Below are 15241 nucleotides of genomic sequence, written 5' to 3'. Positions count from 1 at the left end.
CTGACTGCCGAGTCGTTATTTGCAGATTGACTTGGATAGCTATGCGTCCAAGAAAATCTACACGAATAGCCGGCACTAGGTCTGGGACCGAGGGTGATGACCAGGGCCCGATTCCTTCGCCAGTCTCTAAGAACTGGCAGCAGTTAATGGCAGACATGCAGGCTCGACTGTAGATTCAAGACGAGCAGATCCGTATTTTGCGACAGCAGGCTCCATCAGGGAACGCTGCCCCTATTGTACCACCTGCAATGGCACCGGTTGTGCAGTCTGGGGAGGTTGGTAACTGGTTGATCAGTATTCATATCTCTTTGTGAAAGAGATAGAGCGCCTTCATGAAACTCAAGGTCTATCTTATCAGATGAAGACTCTAGTACGACTTCCAGGTTTTGAAAGGGTTAAGAAGGCGATGAGTATGTAGATGGAACTCAGTACAGTTTATTACTCTCAGACTGATGGTAAATTAGAGAGAGAGGGTTATCCAATTATAATTGGAAGAACATCTTATAAGATGAATGAGTTAATATATATATATTTGGATCCTGAGGTGGTTCAGGGGATTAAAGAGATTGCTGGAGATTGAAGCTTGGTTGCTCATTTCTCAGAATAAATGAAAATTTTTTACTGAATTGAAAAGTAGGAATGTGGAAATTCCAGGTAAAAGAACGTATCTTCTTTAAAGTATCACCATGAAAAAGGGGGGAGGAATTAAGGCAAGCTAAGCCCTAGTTCACCTCAGCAGCCGGGTCCTGGATAGGTCTGGATAGATTGACTTTGGATCAGCTATACCTTAGCACTGGCAGTTGTGTACAGTGAGTTATGTACTTCCATGCAGTGGACATGAGTTAAAGGAACTTATGAGTTGAGTTATAAGAATCTGAAGGATGAGGTTAAATATTCTGATAAAGAACATCCAGTTCAGATTGTAACAGAGGTAATAAGGTTCTGTTGAACAGAGTGTACTTTGGATAACGCTACAGAGATAGTGAGCTCGAGGAAATGATCTGAGGAATTTGTGTCGATTGTGAGGAATTGTTGTTCCGAGCAGTTTGAGTAAATTTCAATGACGATATTTCTGGAAGGAGGGGTGTAGAGTCCAAGAACTTTACTTAGCTAATTGTTAGTAGTATTATAGTATGTTTAGTGTTATCTTTGTTACTATGGATTTTTGGTTCAGACCGGGAATTATTTGGACACTCATAGTAGTACTTATAGATTTTCTAAGTTTAACCTATAGTTTAAGAATATTAAGTATAACCTAAGGTTTGATTAATGTGACTGATATTAAGGATTATATTATTATATTATAAGGTTTAGACATCAACCAATAGGATTTTAAGCACATGTTTTGAATGGTAATTAAGGATTAAGTATTTTTGAGGATTAAATTAAATAAGGGTAAAGATTTGAATGATATAGGGTTAGTCAGCAGCTTTGAGTACGTTGAGGGCTTAGTCAAGGCTGTTTACTCCATTCAAACTTAGCTAAAAATGTGTAATTTCGTGTTTAAATATTCAGCGTATGCCGATATATCGCAGCTATAGGGGGCGATATATCGCAGCACGTAGATACGGAAAACACGAATCGATGCACGGTCGCCTCGGGAACAAAGGTCCAGGCGATATATCGCCTATAGGGGGCGATATATCGCCTCCACCAGCATGTTTTCAAATACATTTGAATTATTTTCCTTTCAGCCATTCAAACTCCTTCAACAGTCCAGCATCTTCTGAACGAGTCTTCAGCCTCTGCTGAACGATTATTCAAATGATTTTCACCTAAAAAGCCATTATTTTTATTCAAGTAAAATCAAGATATTTTCATTCCCAAACTCTATAAATAGGACCTAGTACCCAGCCATTATTCACCATTTGCTCTAAGTTCAGAAGCTGCTAGTGTTAAGTGAGTGTGAGAGTGTAAACACCTGGTTTGGGGAAAAACTATAAGCTTAAACATCATAAGCTTATCAAACACTTTGGGAAGTGAGCTCTATAGTATTTCGGTGGAGGTTAGATTGATCTTGCAAATCTTTGAGGTAACCAAAACTCTAGTTCCTTTCTGTATTATGTTTCCTTTCTCTTAGTCTTCTACTCAATTTCCTAACCTCATTCTTATTTTGGTTAGGGAATCCAAGTTCTTAAGCACTTAAGTTGTGGTAAGCATATTTTCTTTTAATGGTTTAGTCTTCCTATTCTCTTTCATTTCATCTCCTTTCTTAGACTCACTCTTTCTTATGGTTTTAGGAGTGTTCCAAAAGTCCCAACTCAGTCCATAATCCCGGTAACTTTGGTAAGGAAAATAGGCTAGAATTAATATGTTATGTGCTTATGTTATCTATATGTTTTATGTTATTAATGTGTTATGATATGTATATGTGTATGTTTGTAGGCTTGGGCATATGACCCATATGGCTAACAAGACCCCAAATGGGTTATGGGCATATGACCTACTTAGCTAGTAGGACCCCACTAATCCCATGGGCATATGCTTGTTTAGTCTATGGGACCCCAAGTAATAATGGCCATTATAATAAGTGTATGTTATATGTATTATGTTAAGTCTTTATGTTTTCTTATGAAATTATGTATGTGACTTTGTGTTAGATTTTCCTTACTGGGCATTAGGCTCACTCCTTTCTGTTTATGTGCAGGAGAATAAGTTTAGAGGCGGAAAGATTCGTGACGCTTGGAGAATGTGTATCGATGATGAATGGAGTCAAGGGGCCGAGCGTTATTCGATTCGAGGATATAGTCTCCTTTTATGTTTTTATGGTTTTTATGTGTATTTTCCGCATTATTATGTAATGTCTTTTATTTTAAATCATGTTTTGTTTTAAAAACAATGGGATCCCATAATCCTTCTTAGTATTCTGTTTCTTTGTAAATAACTCTTATTTTTCAAGTTACTCAATAAATTATGGTATTTTTGTAAAAATGTAAGTTTTATGTATAGTTTCGATAATGGTCCAATTAGTCTAGAGTAGTGGGTCATTACAGTTGGTATCAGAGACAACGGTTCCTTCGCATGAAGTTCTCCTCGATACACATGCTCAAAGCTCCGAATCGGACCGCCAAGTAAGTGTTTAAGTTACAAGTTACAAGTTACTTTGTCTATGTGTATAGCTAACATTTTTAGTGTTTATGTTTTCAGTTAAGAATGAACGGAGCTTTAAGCAATGAGGATATCCGAGCCATTAAGGCTTTAAAAAGAATAAGGGAGCCAAGAAACACCGTAGGAGCACTAGAAAAGATCACTCGAAGATTGATCTTGTTCCACAAAGAGATAGGTCACCTTCAAGAATCTAGGCAAATCATGATGAGAGCTGCAGAACAATATGTCCTAGTAATTAGGCTTTTAAAAGATTTTCCTTCAGCAATTTTAACTTTAGAAGAAATATGGGAGAATATAAATAATGATGATGACTTACAAGTAGCCCTAAGATATTATTCTCTCATACTTAAGTTCACCTATGATTTAGAGTTTCAATTCACTAATGAGCAACAACATAGGATCTTCTTGAATCTTCCCCGAGGAAATTTTGAGGCTCAAGACAATGATGATTATAAGGAGATAGATAATGATATGCTAAATGAAGGATCGGATGTAGAAGATCCCGATTTTTAGAATAGCTAGTTTTTCATTGTTTGTTTTGTTTATTTCTTTATTTTATGATTGTAATAAGTGAAAATTATTTTTCCAAATAAATTTCATGTTATTTTATCATGTATGAGTTTGATTCTATTTTCGCAATCATAATAAGTAATAAATAAAATAAATAATGACTAAGTTCAGTGAGGGTGGATACAAATCAATGAACCAAGTTTCTTTATTGAGAGTTAGGGGGCCTTAGTAGTGGGAACGATTTTACTGATCCCAGCCCTCCCTCAATATGGTTAACTTTGGAACAAAGATAAGTTTCGAGCCTGAGAATTAAGTCATATAGGATGATTAGAAACACACCTAGAAAATAAAGATGACTTGTTTTTCTAAGTATAGAAACCCACTCTAATAATAAATAAAGACTTATATAATTTTTCATAAGAAGTCATAATAAATAGGTCCGAGATATGTTTGTTTTAGAATAAGTTTTTGCCTTAGAGCCTATTAGGGTAAGTTCTAACAAGTTCTCGACTGTTAGAACTTTTGGTGAAGATGTCGCTCTGAAGATCTGCACGCACCAACGGAAACGCCTCCAACGTTGTTCCAACGACCAATGATGCCCTCCAGTTCGCAGAAGAGGAGTACGTGCTACTACTAGCCGCAACGCGCCGACACCGCCAGCTGACAACACCGCGGAAATCGCTAGACGGCAACAACAAGTCGAGGAACTCTTGCAGCAACAACGTCAACAGGCGCAGACTCAGCCTCAGCCTCCGCCACAACCGCAGTCGCAGCTACAACAGATGGCCCTAGCACCCCAACAAGTTGGTCCATATGGGGGATGGCCAGTGACGAACTACGCGCCACATCCAGTACCGAATATGGAGTCAGTGTATGAGAGGTTCCGCAAGCAGCACGCTCCAAACTTCGAAGGGACTATAGACCCCTTTGAGGCAGAAGAGTGGCTAAGGAATGTGAAGCCAATTCTTATGCACATGAATCCCAGTAATGCAGACCGCATATCCTGCGTCTCGTCATTACTCAGGAAGGATGCCAGAATATGGTGGGACTTAGTTCAGCAGACTAACGATGTCACCACCATGATATGGACAAGATTTGTGGAGCCGTTCCACAAGAAGTATGACACCTCGGCAGTCATCACTAATGATAGAAGAATATGCTCGTCAGTTCATCAGATTAGTCAAGTTTGCACCAGAGTTGGTCCCAACCGACTTTACGAGGTTGACCAAGTTCGTTAGAGGACTTAGACCAAAGATGGAATTAGGGGTTAAGTTAGCAAACCTGGGAACCACTACCTATGCCAATGTTCTAGAAACGGCAATCGAAGTAGAAAGGATTCTGATGAATGTTAGTGAGGAGAAGAAGGATTAAACGATGGTTCCAGACCAAAGTCTTTACATTGACCCAAGGAGGAACCCATGCTAGTAACAAGGATTTACAGGTCAGATTCTATCCTCGATAGTATATGTTCTAGTATCGCTTGATTGGTAGCTGTATACTCGTAGATCTCGTTAGGAATGATAGAAAAACTAGACAAACCTAGTGAAAGATTTAGAACTAGGTTTGTAACCGAGTTGCCTTCGGGCAAAGTAGTTCTATCATCACGAATAGTACGAGGCGTACCGATCAAGATTGAGGACATAGAACTAGAAGGAGACCTGATAGAGATAGTGATCAAGGACTTCGACGTAATACTAGGCATGGATCAGCTAGCACGACATGGCGCAACGATCGACAGCAAACGCAAGAAGGTGATGTTCGAGACTCCTGACAGCCAGAGACGATGCTTCATGGGATAAGTTTCAGGATTATGCACCCCGTTAGTGTCACCTCTCAAAGCTCAGAGAATGATGGAGAAAGGATGCCAAGCGTTCTTAGCCAGCATCACGAATGTGGAAGAAGGAGACGTCACTTAAAGTTGGAGATGTTCGAGTTATACAAGAATTTCCAGAAGTTTTTCCCGATGACTTGCCAGGATTGCCGCCAAATCAAGAAATAGACTTCAAGATAGAATTAGTACCAGGCACCGAGCTTATCTCTAAGGCACCATACCGGATGGCACCTACGGAACTCAAGGAGTTATAGACGCAGCTACAAGAACTCCTAGACTTAGGCCAAGCCATTCACCATGGGGAGCTCCGGTACTATTCGTGAAGAAGAAGGACGGAAGTATGCGGATGTGCATAGACTATCATAAGCTGAAAAAAGTAACGATTAAGAACAAGTACCCGCTACCTCGGATTGATGATTTGTTTGATCAACTCTGAGGCGCGACTGTATTTTCTAAAATCGATTTACGGTCCGGGTATCATCAGCTCAAGATAAAGGGAGAAGATATTCATAAGACAGCCATTAGGACTCGTTATGGACATTACGAGTTCTTGGTTATGTCTTTTGGTATTACTAACGCACCAGCCGCGTTTATGGACTAAATGAATAGGGTCTTCAAGTATTACTTAGATAAATTCGTCGTGCTATTCATCGACGATATCTTAATATACTCCAAGGATGAAGTAGAGCACGAGGAACATTGGAGGATGATTTTGACGCGATTGAAGGAGCATCAACTCTACGCCAAGTTCAAGAAATGTAAATTTTGGCTTTCGCAAGTGGCGTTCCTCGGGCACATCATATTGAAAGACGGAGTTGCAGTAGATCCATCAAAGGTAGAGGCCGTGAAGGATTGGCCTAGACCAAAGAACGCATCAGAAATAAGAAGCTTCTTAGGGCTAGCAGGTTATTATAGAAAGTTTGTAGAGGGCTTTTCTAAGATAGCCACTCCACTCACCAACCTGACCCGGAAGCAATAAAAGTTTAACTGGAACGATAAATGTGAAGAAAGCTTCCAGTTGCTTAAAGATAAGCTTTGCTCAACACCAGTACTTAGTGTACCGACACCCGACGATAAGTTCGTTGTCTAATGCGATGCATCAAAGCTAGGATTGGGATGCGTGTTGATGCAAAAACGACGAGGTGATAGCCTACGCCTCACGTCAGTTAAAGGAGTATGAACAACGCTATCCAACTCACGATATGGAGTTGGCAGCGGTGGTCTTTGCGTTAAAAATCTGGCGCCATTATCTTTACGGAGAACGGTGCGAGATTTATACGGACCACAAAAGTTTAAATACTTCTTTACTCAGAAGGAGCTTAACATGAGGCAGCGCCGGTGGTTGGAATTAGTAAAGGATTACGACTGCAAAATCCTATACCACCTGGGGAAGGCAAACGTAGTTGCCGATGCACTTAGCCGAAAAAGTTATGGGAACTTAGCAGCCTTATCCGAAATAGAAAAGCCGCTTCAGCGGGAGCTGATCAGTGCCGGAATCGAAATGGTTGTAGGCAAGCTGGCTAACTTGTCTATCCAATCAAATCTGCTAGAAGACATACGGAATGGTCAGAGACATGATGGCACACTAACATCGCACATGGATGCAGTTAGAGAAGGCAAGACTACAGATTTCTCAATATCCAGTCAAGGTCTATTGAGATATAAGGATCGGGTATGCGTGCCAGACAATCAGAGTATTAAGAAGACAATCCTAGAAGAAGCGCATAATGCCCCATACTCAGTTCATCCAGGGTCTACCAAGATGACTTATGACATCAAGGCAGTCTATTGGTGGCCAGGGATGAAGAAGGACATAGCTGAGTATGTATCTAAGTGTCTGGTATGCCAGCAAGTGAAAGCAAAGCATCAGCGGCCTGCAGGTTTATTGCAACCGCTTAGCATACCAGAATGGAAGTGGAATGATATAGCCATGGATTTTGTGACGGGGCTACCAAAGACGAACAAGCAGCATGATTCCGCTTGGATAGTAATAGATAGACTAACCAAGTCGGCTCATTTTCTGCCTGTTAGAACGTCATGCACGGCAGACCAATATGCAGACATCTACATCCAAGAGATTGTACGATTGCATGGAATCCCCAAGACGATAGTGTCAGATAGAGGATCAGTATTTACGTCAAGATTTTGGAGAAGCTTACAGCAAGCTATGGGTACTAAGTTAAGCCTTAGTACAGCTTTCCATCCTCAGACAGATGGGCAGTCTGAGCGTACGATTCAGATCTTAGAGGATATGCTACGCGCTTGTATACTTGATTTCGGAGGATCGTGGAACAAGTACTTACCGCTGATCGAGTTCTCGTACAACAACAGCTACCAGTCGACGATCGAGATGGCACCTTATGAGTTGCTATATGGAAGAAGGTGCCGATCACCGTTGCACTGGGACGAGGTAGGAGAAAGGAAGCTTCTAGGGCCCGAAGCTGTTAGACAAGCTCAAGAAGCAGTAGCGCTTATTAGACAGCGTATGCTTGCTGCTCAATGCCGACAGAAAAGCTATGCGGATACCAAGCGACGCGATGTGGAGTTCCAAGTTGGAGATTAAGTCTTCTTGAAGATATCTCCTATGAAAAGTGTCAAGCGGTTCGGAAAGAAAGGCAAGCTCAGTCCCCGATTCATAGGTCCTTTTGAGATATTGGACAAAGTGGGACCAGTTGCATATAGACTAGCTCTACCGCCAGCACTAGCCGATAGTCACAACGTCTTCCACATTTCGATGCTACGCAAATATGTGTCAGACCCATCTCACGTCCTCAAGTACGATACCATAGCGCTCCAGAAAGACTTAAGTTACGAGGAACGACCGGTTAGCATCCTAGATAGAGGGATGAAGCAGTTACGGTCCAAGAGCTTTCCTATAGTTAAAGTCCTATGGAGCAATAGTTCTGAACGCGAGGCAACGTGGGAGTTGGAAGAGGACATGCAAGGCCGGTATCCGGAGTTATTTGGTAAGTAAATTTCGAGGACGAAATTCTTTTTAGTAGGGGAGAATTGTAGAGTCCAAGAACTTTACTTAGCTAATTGTTAGTAGTATTATAGTATGTTTAGTGTTATCTTTGTTACTATGGATTTTTGGTTCAGACCGGGAATTATTTGGACACTCATAGTAGTACTTATAGATTTTCTAAGTTTAACCTATAGTTTAAGAATATTAAGTATAACCTAAGGTTTGATTAATGTGACTGATATTAAGGATTATATTATTATATTATAAGGTTTAGACATCAACCAATAGGATTTTAAGCACATGTTTTGAATGGTAATTAAGGATTAAGTATTTTTGAGGATTAAATTAAATAAGGGTAAAGATTTGAATGATATAGGGTTAGTCAGCAGCTTTGAGTACGTTGAGGGCTTAGTCAAGGCTGTTTACTCCATTCAAACTTAGCTAAAAATGTGTAATTTCGTGTTTAAATATTCAGCGTATGCCGATATATCGCAGCTATAGGGGGCGATATATCGCAGCACGTAGATACGGAAAACACGAATCGATGCACGGTCGCCTCGGGAACAAAGGTCCAGGCGATATATCGCCTATAGGGGGCGATATATCGCCTCCACCAGCATGTTTTCAAATACATTTGAATTATTTTCCTTTCAGCCATTCAAACTCCTTCAACAGTCCAGCATCTTCTGAACGAGTCTTCAGCCTCTGCTGAACGATTATTCAAATGATTTTCACCTAAAAAGCCATTATTTTTATTCAAGTAAAATCAAGATATTTTCATTCCCAAACTCTATAAATAGGACCTAGTACCCAGCCATTATTCACCATTTGCTCTAAGTTCAGAAGCTGCTAGTGTTAAGTGAGTGTGAGAGTGTAAACACCTGGTTTGGGGAAAAACTATAAGCTTAAACATCATAAGCTTATCAAACACTTTGGGAAGTGAGCTCTATAGTATTTCGGTGGAGGTTAGATTGATCTTGCAAATCTTTGAGGTAACCAAAACTCTAGTTCCTTTCTGTATTATGTTTCCTTTCTCTTAGTCTTCTACTCAATTTCCTAACCTCATTCTTATTTTGGTTAGGGAATCCAAGTTCTTAAGCACTTAAGTTGTGGTAAGCATATTTTCTTTTAATGGTTTAGTCTTCCTATTCTCTTTCATTTCATCTCCTTTCTTAGACTCACTCTTTCTTATGGTTTTAGGAGTGTTCCAAAAGTCCCAACTCAGTCCATAATCCCGGTAACTTTGGTAAGGAAAATAGGCTAGAATTAATATGTTATGTGCTTATGTTATCTATATGTTTTATGTTATTAATGTGTTATGATATGTATATGTGTATGTTTGTAGGCTTGGGCATATGACCCATATGGCTAACAAGACCCCAAATGGGTTATGGGCATATGACCTACTTAGCTAGTAGGACCCCACTAATCCCATGGGCATATGCTTGTTTAGTCTATGGGACCCCAAGTAATAATGGCCATTATAATAAGTGTATGTTATATGTATTATGTTAAGTCTTTATGTTTTCTTATGAAATTATGTATGTGACTTTGTGTTAGATTTTCCTTACTGGGCATTAGGCTCACTCCTTTCTGTTTATGTGCAGGAGAATAAGTTTAGAGGCGGAAAGATTCGTGACGCTTGGAGAATGTGTATCGATGATGAATGGAGTCAAGGGGCCGAGCGTTATTCGATTCGAGGATATAGTCTCCTTTTATGTTTTTATGGTTTTTATGTGTATTTTCCGCATTATTATGTAATGTCTTTTATTTTAAATCATGTTTTGTTTTAAAAACAATGGGATCCCATAATCCTTCTTAGTATTCTGTTTCTTTGTAAATAACTCTTATTTTTCAAGTTACTCAATAAATTATGGTATTTTTGTAAAAATGTAAGTTTTATGTATAGTTTCGATAATGGTCCAATTAGTCTAGAGTAGTGGGTCATTACAAGGGGATAGTTGTAATGCCCCAAATTTCCTAATAAGGGTTAGGTACTTGATTAGGAGGCAGGAGGGCCATAATTGATTTATCATGGTATTAAATGACTATATGCATGTTAATGTGAATTATATTATTATATGATGATATAATGCATGCATATGGGTGTGTTTATAATAATAAGGGCATTTTGGTAATTTGGCATGTTGAGGGTATATTTGTAATTGGGTGCATATTGTAATTTGTGAATGAGATTTTATTATTATGGAGATATATTCGAGATATTCGGCATGAGACGATCCTAGATTATGAGTTAGCGATTTTGTCATAACGGGGTCAATTTTAGGGTAATAGAAATGTTTATTTGATGATAAATTGGTAATATTTGAGATTAGGATGGAATTCTGGAAGTTTTGACTATAATGTCCCCGGGGGTGTTTTCGGGACCCCGAGCCTTAAGTTCTCTCTTCCTTCTCGATAGCCTATTTTACAGTTCGAAGCTTTCTTAAAGGAATTTCGAGTTCTAGGAGTCGGAATCAAGCGAGGGTCGAGGCATAGCTATCCTAGGAAAGATTAGAAGCTTCTTAACCGAAGGATTTAATGGAAAACAACCCAATCAAAGGTAATCTAAGTTTGAAGTTTTGAGTTTCTAAAGTTTTTAAGCTTAGAATTGGACTTTGTGAATTGTTGAGTTTTTGGTTGGTTTGAGCTTCAGGTTTTGGTGGTTTTGGACCATTGGGAAGGTTGGGAACTTTGATTTCATGATTTGGAGATGTTTGGATGGGTTTTTGGAAGGTTTTAAAAGTGGGAAAACGAAGAAAAATAGGTGGTGCGAAGTTGGGCCGTGACCCTGTTCTTGGGCGCCGCGGCCCTAGCTTGAAGAAGGTGGAGGAGGCTCTGTCAGGGGGGCGGGCCGCGGCATGGTCCATGTAGGGCCGCGGCCCTTAATGGAAAAATTGCCCAAAAGTCTGTTTTTGTGATGGGAACTTAACTCTAAGGGCATAGGATCGATCCTACTACTTAGTTGAGTGGGATTCGATGTTCCGGAGGCTTGGGTTGGGTTTGGAAGTATTTAATTACTCATTTTGATGAGGTTTTATATTTGGTTATGACTAGGTGACCGCTAAGGGCTTAAAGGTTGATCGTTCTCAAGGGTCGTTCTTATATTGGTTTTAGCTCGAATCTGAGGTAAGAAAAATGCACCCTGTGTATGTGTGACATGCATGGATATTCTTGATGCATGTTGGTTCATTATTAAATATGACATGCATGGCTATTATTGGTGCATGTTGGATTGTTAAATATGATGCACAAGAAACATGTGATTAGGACATGCTTTACATATTGGGTATGATATTGTTCAGAGCTTGAGCCTCTGTGTTCGTGCATAGTCCTAATTGTACTAGTACAGGTTAAGTAAGCATGCTGAATACCTTGTTTATGGATATTGGATATGTGATATATGTTTGGTGGCATGGCTTACTTGTGTGTGGCACTGACTTATTAGCCAGAATCGGCAATGGTGTTAGATCCATGTGTGAAGCTGTGATTTACTAGTCAAGTTCACAATGGGTTGAACACTGGTCGTGTTTTACTCACCTAAGAGTCATAAATGGCATAGCGTCATGAACGCCGAGCCAAATGAAGATTAGATCTAATCGATATCAGCAAGAATGACTCATATGGGGTATTAACGCTGGACCGACCCTAAGGTCGATGAACTTATAAGCGCTTGGCTAGTCTGAGACTAGTTATTCAGAGCCAGGGCATATGGCCCGGTGACTATTCGTCACATGGCTAGGGAACGGTTTTCCAAGGTTATGACTCTAAGGTCATGAGGAAGGTTATGTTGGTGACCATTCACCATACACCTATCATGTTCAAACTTATGAAAGGTTCACTTGTCAATTAAGGTCGAGTGACCCTATCGTCACATGGCTAGAGGGGGCTGTACCCACTTTTGTGACTGTTGCGACTGCCACCTATTTATTGGGGCTAAGAGTCCTGGATGATTATTATGATCATTGGTTGATATGTTATACTCAACATTATGTGGATCTGTTGCCTGTTGGAGTGTGGCGTGTGCCTTATGATCCGATGACATGTTATAACTGTTCATGAGCATATTGAGTTTTCTTGCTGAGCTTCGGCTCACGGGTGCTATGTGGTGCAGGTAAAGGAAAAAGAAAGTTGGACCATCCTTGAGTTGGAGAGCTTAGGTGATGAGGTGTACATATGCAGCTGCTCGTCCACCACGACCGAGGTTGAGAAGGAACTAGGGTTAAACCCTGTTTTGCCGCATAGAACGACTTGTTATAATTTTGGGATCCCAACATATATGTTAAACGTTCTAATGAAACGTTACATCTTAACCAAGATTTTTAATCCCTAAACCGCTAATCATACTTAGTACACGATTTTGACCAAATGACTCGATTAGCAAGTTTAGTACTGTTTACAAGGCACACAGTAAGGGTCCCTGGAGTTTAGGGCACATATAGAACATGAGTTTGTATATTTAGGAATCACAAGTATTTCTCAATACATGAGAACTTTGATTATGGTCTCAGAGTGGCTAGAATAAAGAAGAAGAAAAAAAGAGTTTTTGTATAACAAAAATTCTAAGAACTTTTCTGAATTGTATCTGATATGTTTAGTGTATTGTGTTCTCTTGTCTTGTCTTGTTTTTCTCTTCTTCTTCTATATCATATATATAGAGAAAATTTTATTACTTTGTTATTCCTAATAATAATAGTAATATAATAAAATATCATAATGATGATAGGAATTGATTTAGGTAAATATCTAACTTACCAAATTTGAAAAGATCATATGCATATTATTAAATAATTAAATAAATAAATGAAATAAAAACTACACAGATACAATATCAATATATGTGGTACACGCATGGCACAGTCTCTGGACTGTGTCATGTGTGACCTACTATTACCTTTTTTAGGGATTTTGTATTTTTTGTATTTAATTATTTAATTAAAATCAATCTCCCACAAAATAAGATATTAATCTTTTTAAGGAAAAAGATGACAACCATATTTCAAAATATAAATTTTAAATCCAAAATTCAAATTGATGATCATCATTATCATCATCTTTTAAAATTCAATAATTCAAAAACTATTTTTAGACTTACCAATTTTATTTTCTCCTACTCAAATAAAATAATTAATTTCAAAATTTTATTTATTTATATAAAATTCAAAAATTTATATATTTAGATTAATAAATATATTTTTGAAAATTAATAACTAATTCCAAATTAATTATTCAACCTCAATTATCATATAATTACATACTTGACCCTAAGAATAAAATTCTTCTTAAATTCCCAAATTATGTTATACACTTGTATCAACTCTTACCTTGATATGGTATTGATAGAGCCACTCTGGAGACCTACGGACCTATAATATTAAGCTCCAATAAATATTACATTATTAATCAAAGCTCTTTGATTGAATAATCATATTTATTAATCTCATGATTACTCCACTATAAATATGAGATTAGACTCTTGATAATTATAGACATATATTTCCTGAGTACTTTATTAAAGAATAAAGTGTCCATTGATATAATTATTACATACAACGTTAATCCTCTATTAATGATTCATAATCAAAAGGGAATAAAATTACCATTTTACCCTTTTAGCTATATCTTGTTCCTAGAGTACCATTGACTTTTCTAGTAAAGGTTGTGTCACTTTAAGTTTGCGACGTGAGAGCTCATAACCTTTTTAGTTCCAAAAGCCAACCCAATAGGGGTCCATTATTCAATCTATAAAAAGGTATAGTTTCTATATCTGTTAAACTACATCCCCAGCCATATATATCATTGAGTCCCCAAAACAATTGTTCTTAGCCTGATTATTCTGACAAACCTTAACGCATGAATCAAGGGATCAGATGACAGATATAAGAGTTCATATCAAACTCAGGATTAAGATCATCGTGTATATAATCATCATTTGATGTGTTTGATTAATACTATGAAAAAATGTTTAAACAAGTATTAATAAATCACATCTGGTCTAGTTCTACGTACTCTCAGCATGCAAAGTACCTCCACTAAAGTGTCCTACTACACTAGTAACCCGGATCTAGGTCACATGTATTCATAATACTAGTGGATCATACTAGCATTTATTAATCTAAAGATTCCATAACTTTATTTTACTATGAACTATTTTAAGTTTATTATCTTAATCTCGATCCTCTCATACAAATATGAGATTAAGACCACATAGATAAACTTTGGAATTTTATGATATTTACTTAATATTATAAATATAATATCGAACATAGTCTATATATATAATAATTCAATTCAATTATTTATTTCATTTAAAACATTTTTCAACTACGATTGCTTTAAAGGCATTATTCCCAACAATCCACCGTTTCCCTCGGCCAACAGCTCCGACACAAAGAAATGAGTCTGTACTGCCTCCAACTCGGGAAATTGTAGTAGATCAAGGGTGAGCTAATCTAGTGCACCTTGAATGAACAAGGATAGCTTCACCAATAAGGTAACCTCCATCACCGATTCGACATCTGACGCCAACTCGCCCACAGAGGAACGCTTCAGCTCGAGGGGATAGCATGAGAAATCCTCCCCCCTTAGAAGACATTTATATCTCACGATCTTGTGCTAATAATCCAGATCGTCGATCCCAGCAGCAATCTGTAAGCATCGAGAATGGGAGCTTTTGGACAAAGAGTCAATGTGGAAGCATGCACGAGCACGACCTAAGGAATCAATTAAGCTTCGCAAAAATCTTCCCTCCAACCTATAATCCGACCTGCATGATCACCTGAACACACAAAGAATACATATTTCTCACCATGATGACTTAAGTTATA

Source organism: Humulus lupulus, chromosome 9, assembly GCF_963169125.1.
Source record: "Humulus lupulus chromosome 9, drHumLupu1.1, whole genome shotgun sequence".
Taxonomy (NCBI): domain Eukaryota; kingdom Viridiplantae; phylum Streptophyta; class Magnoliopsida; order Rosales; family Cannabaceae; genus Humulus; species Humulus lupulus.
The sequence above is the reverse complement of the archived record's forward strand: the minus strand, read 5'-3'. Positions refer to the sequence as shown.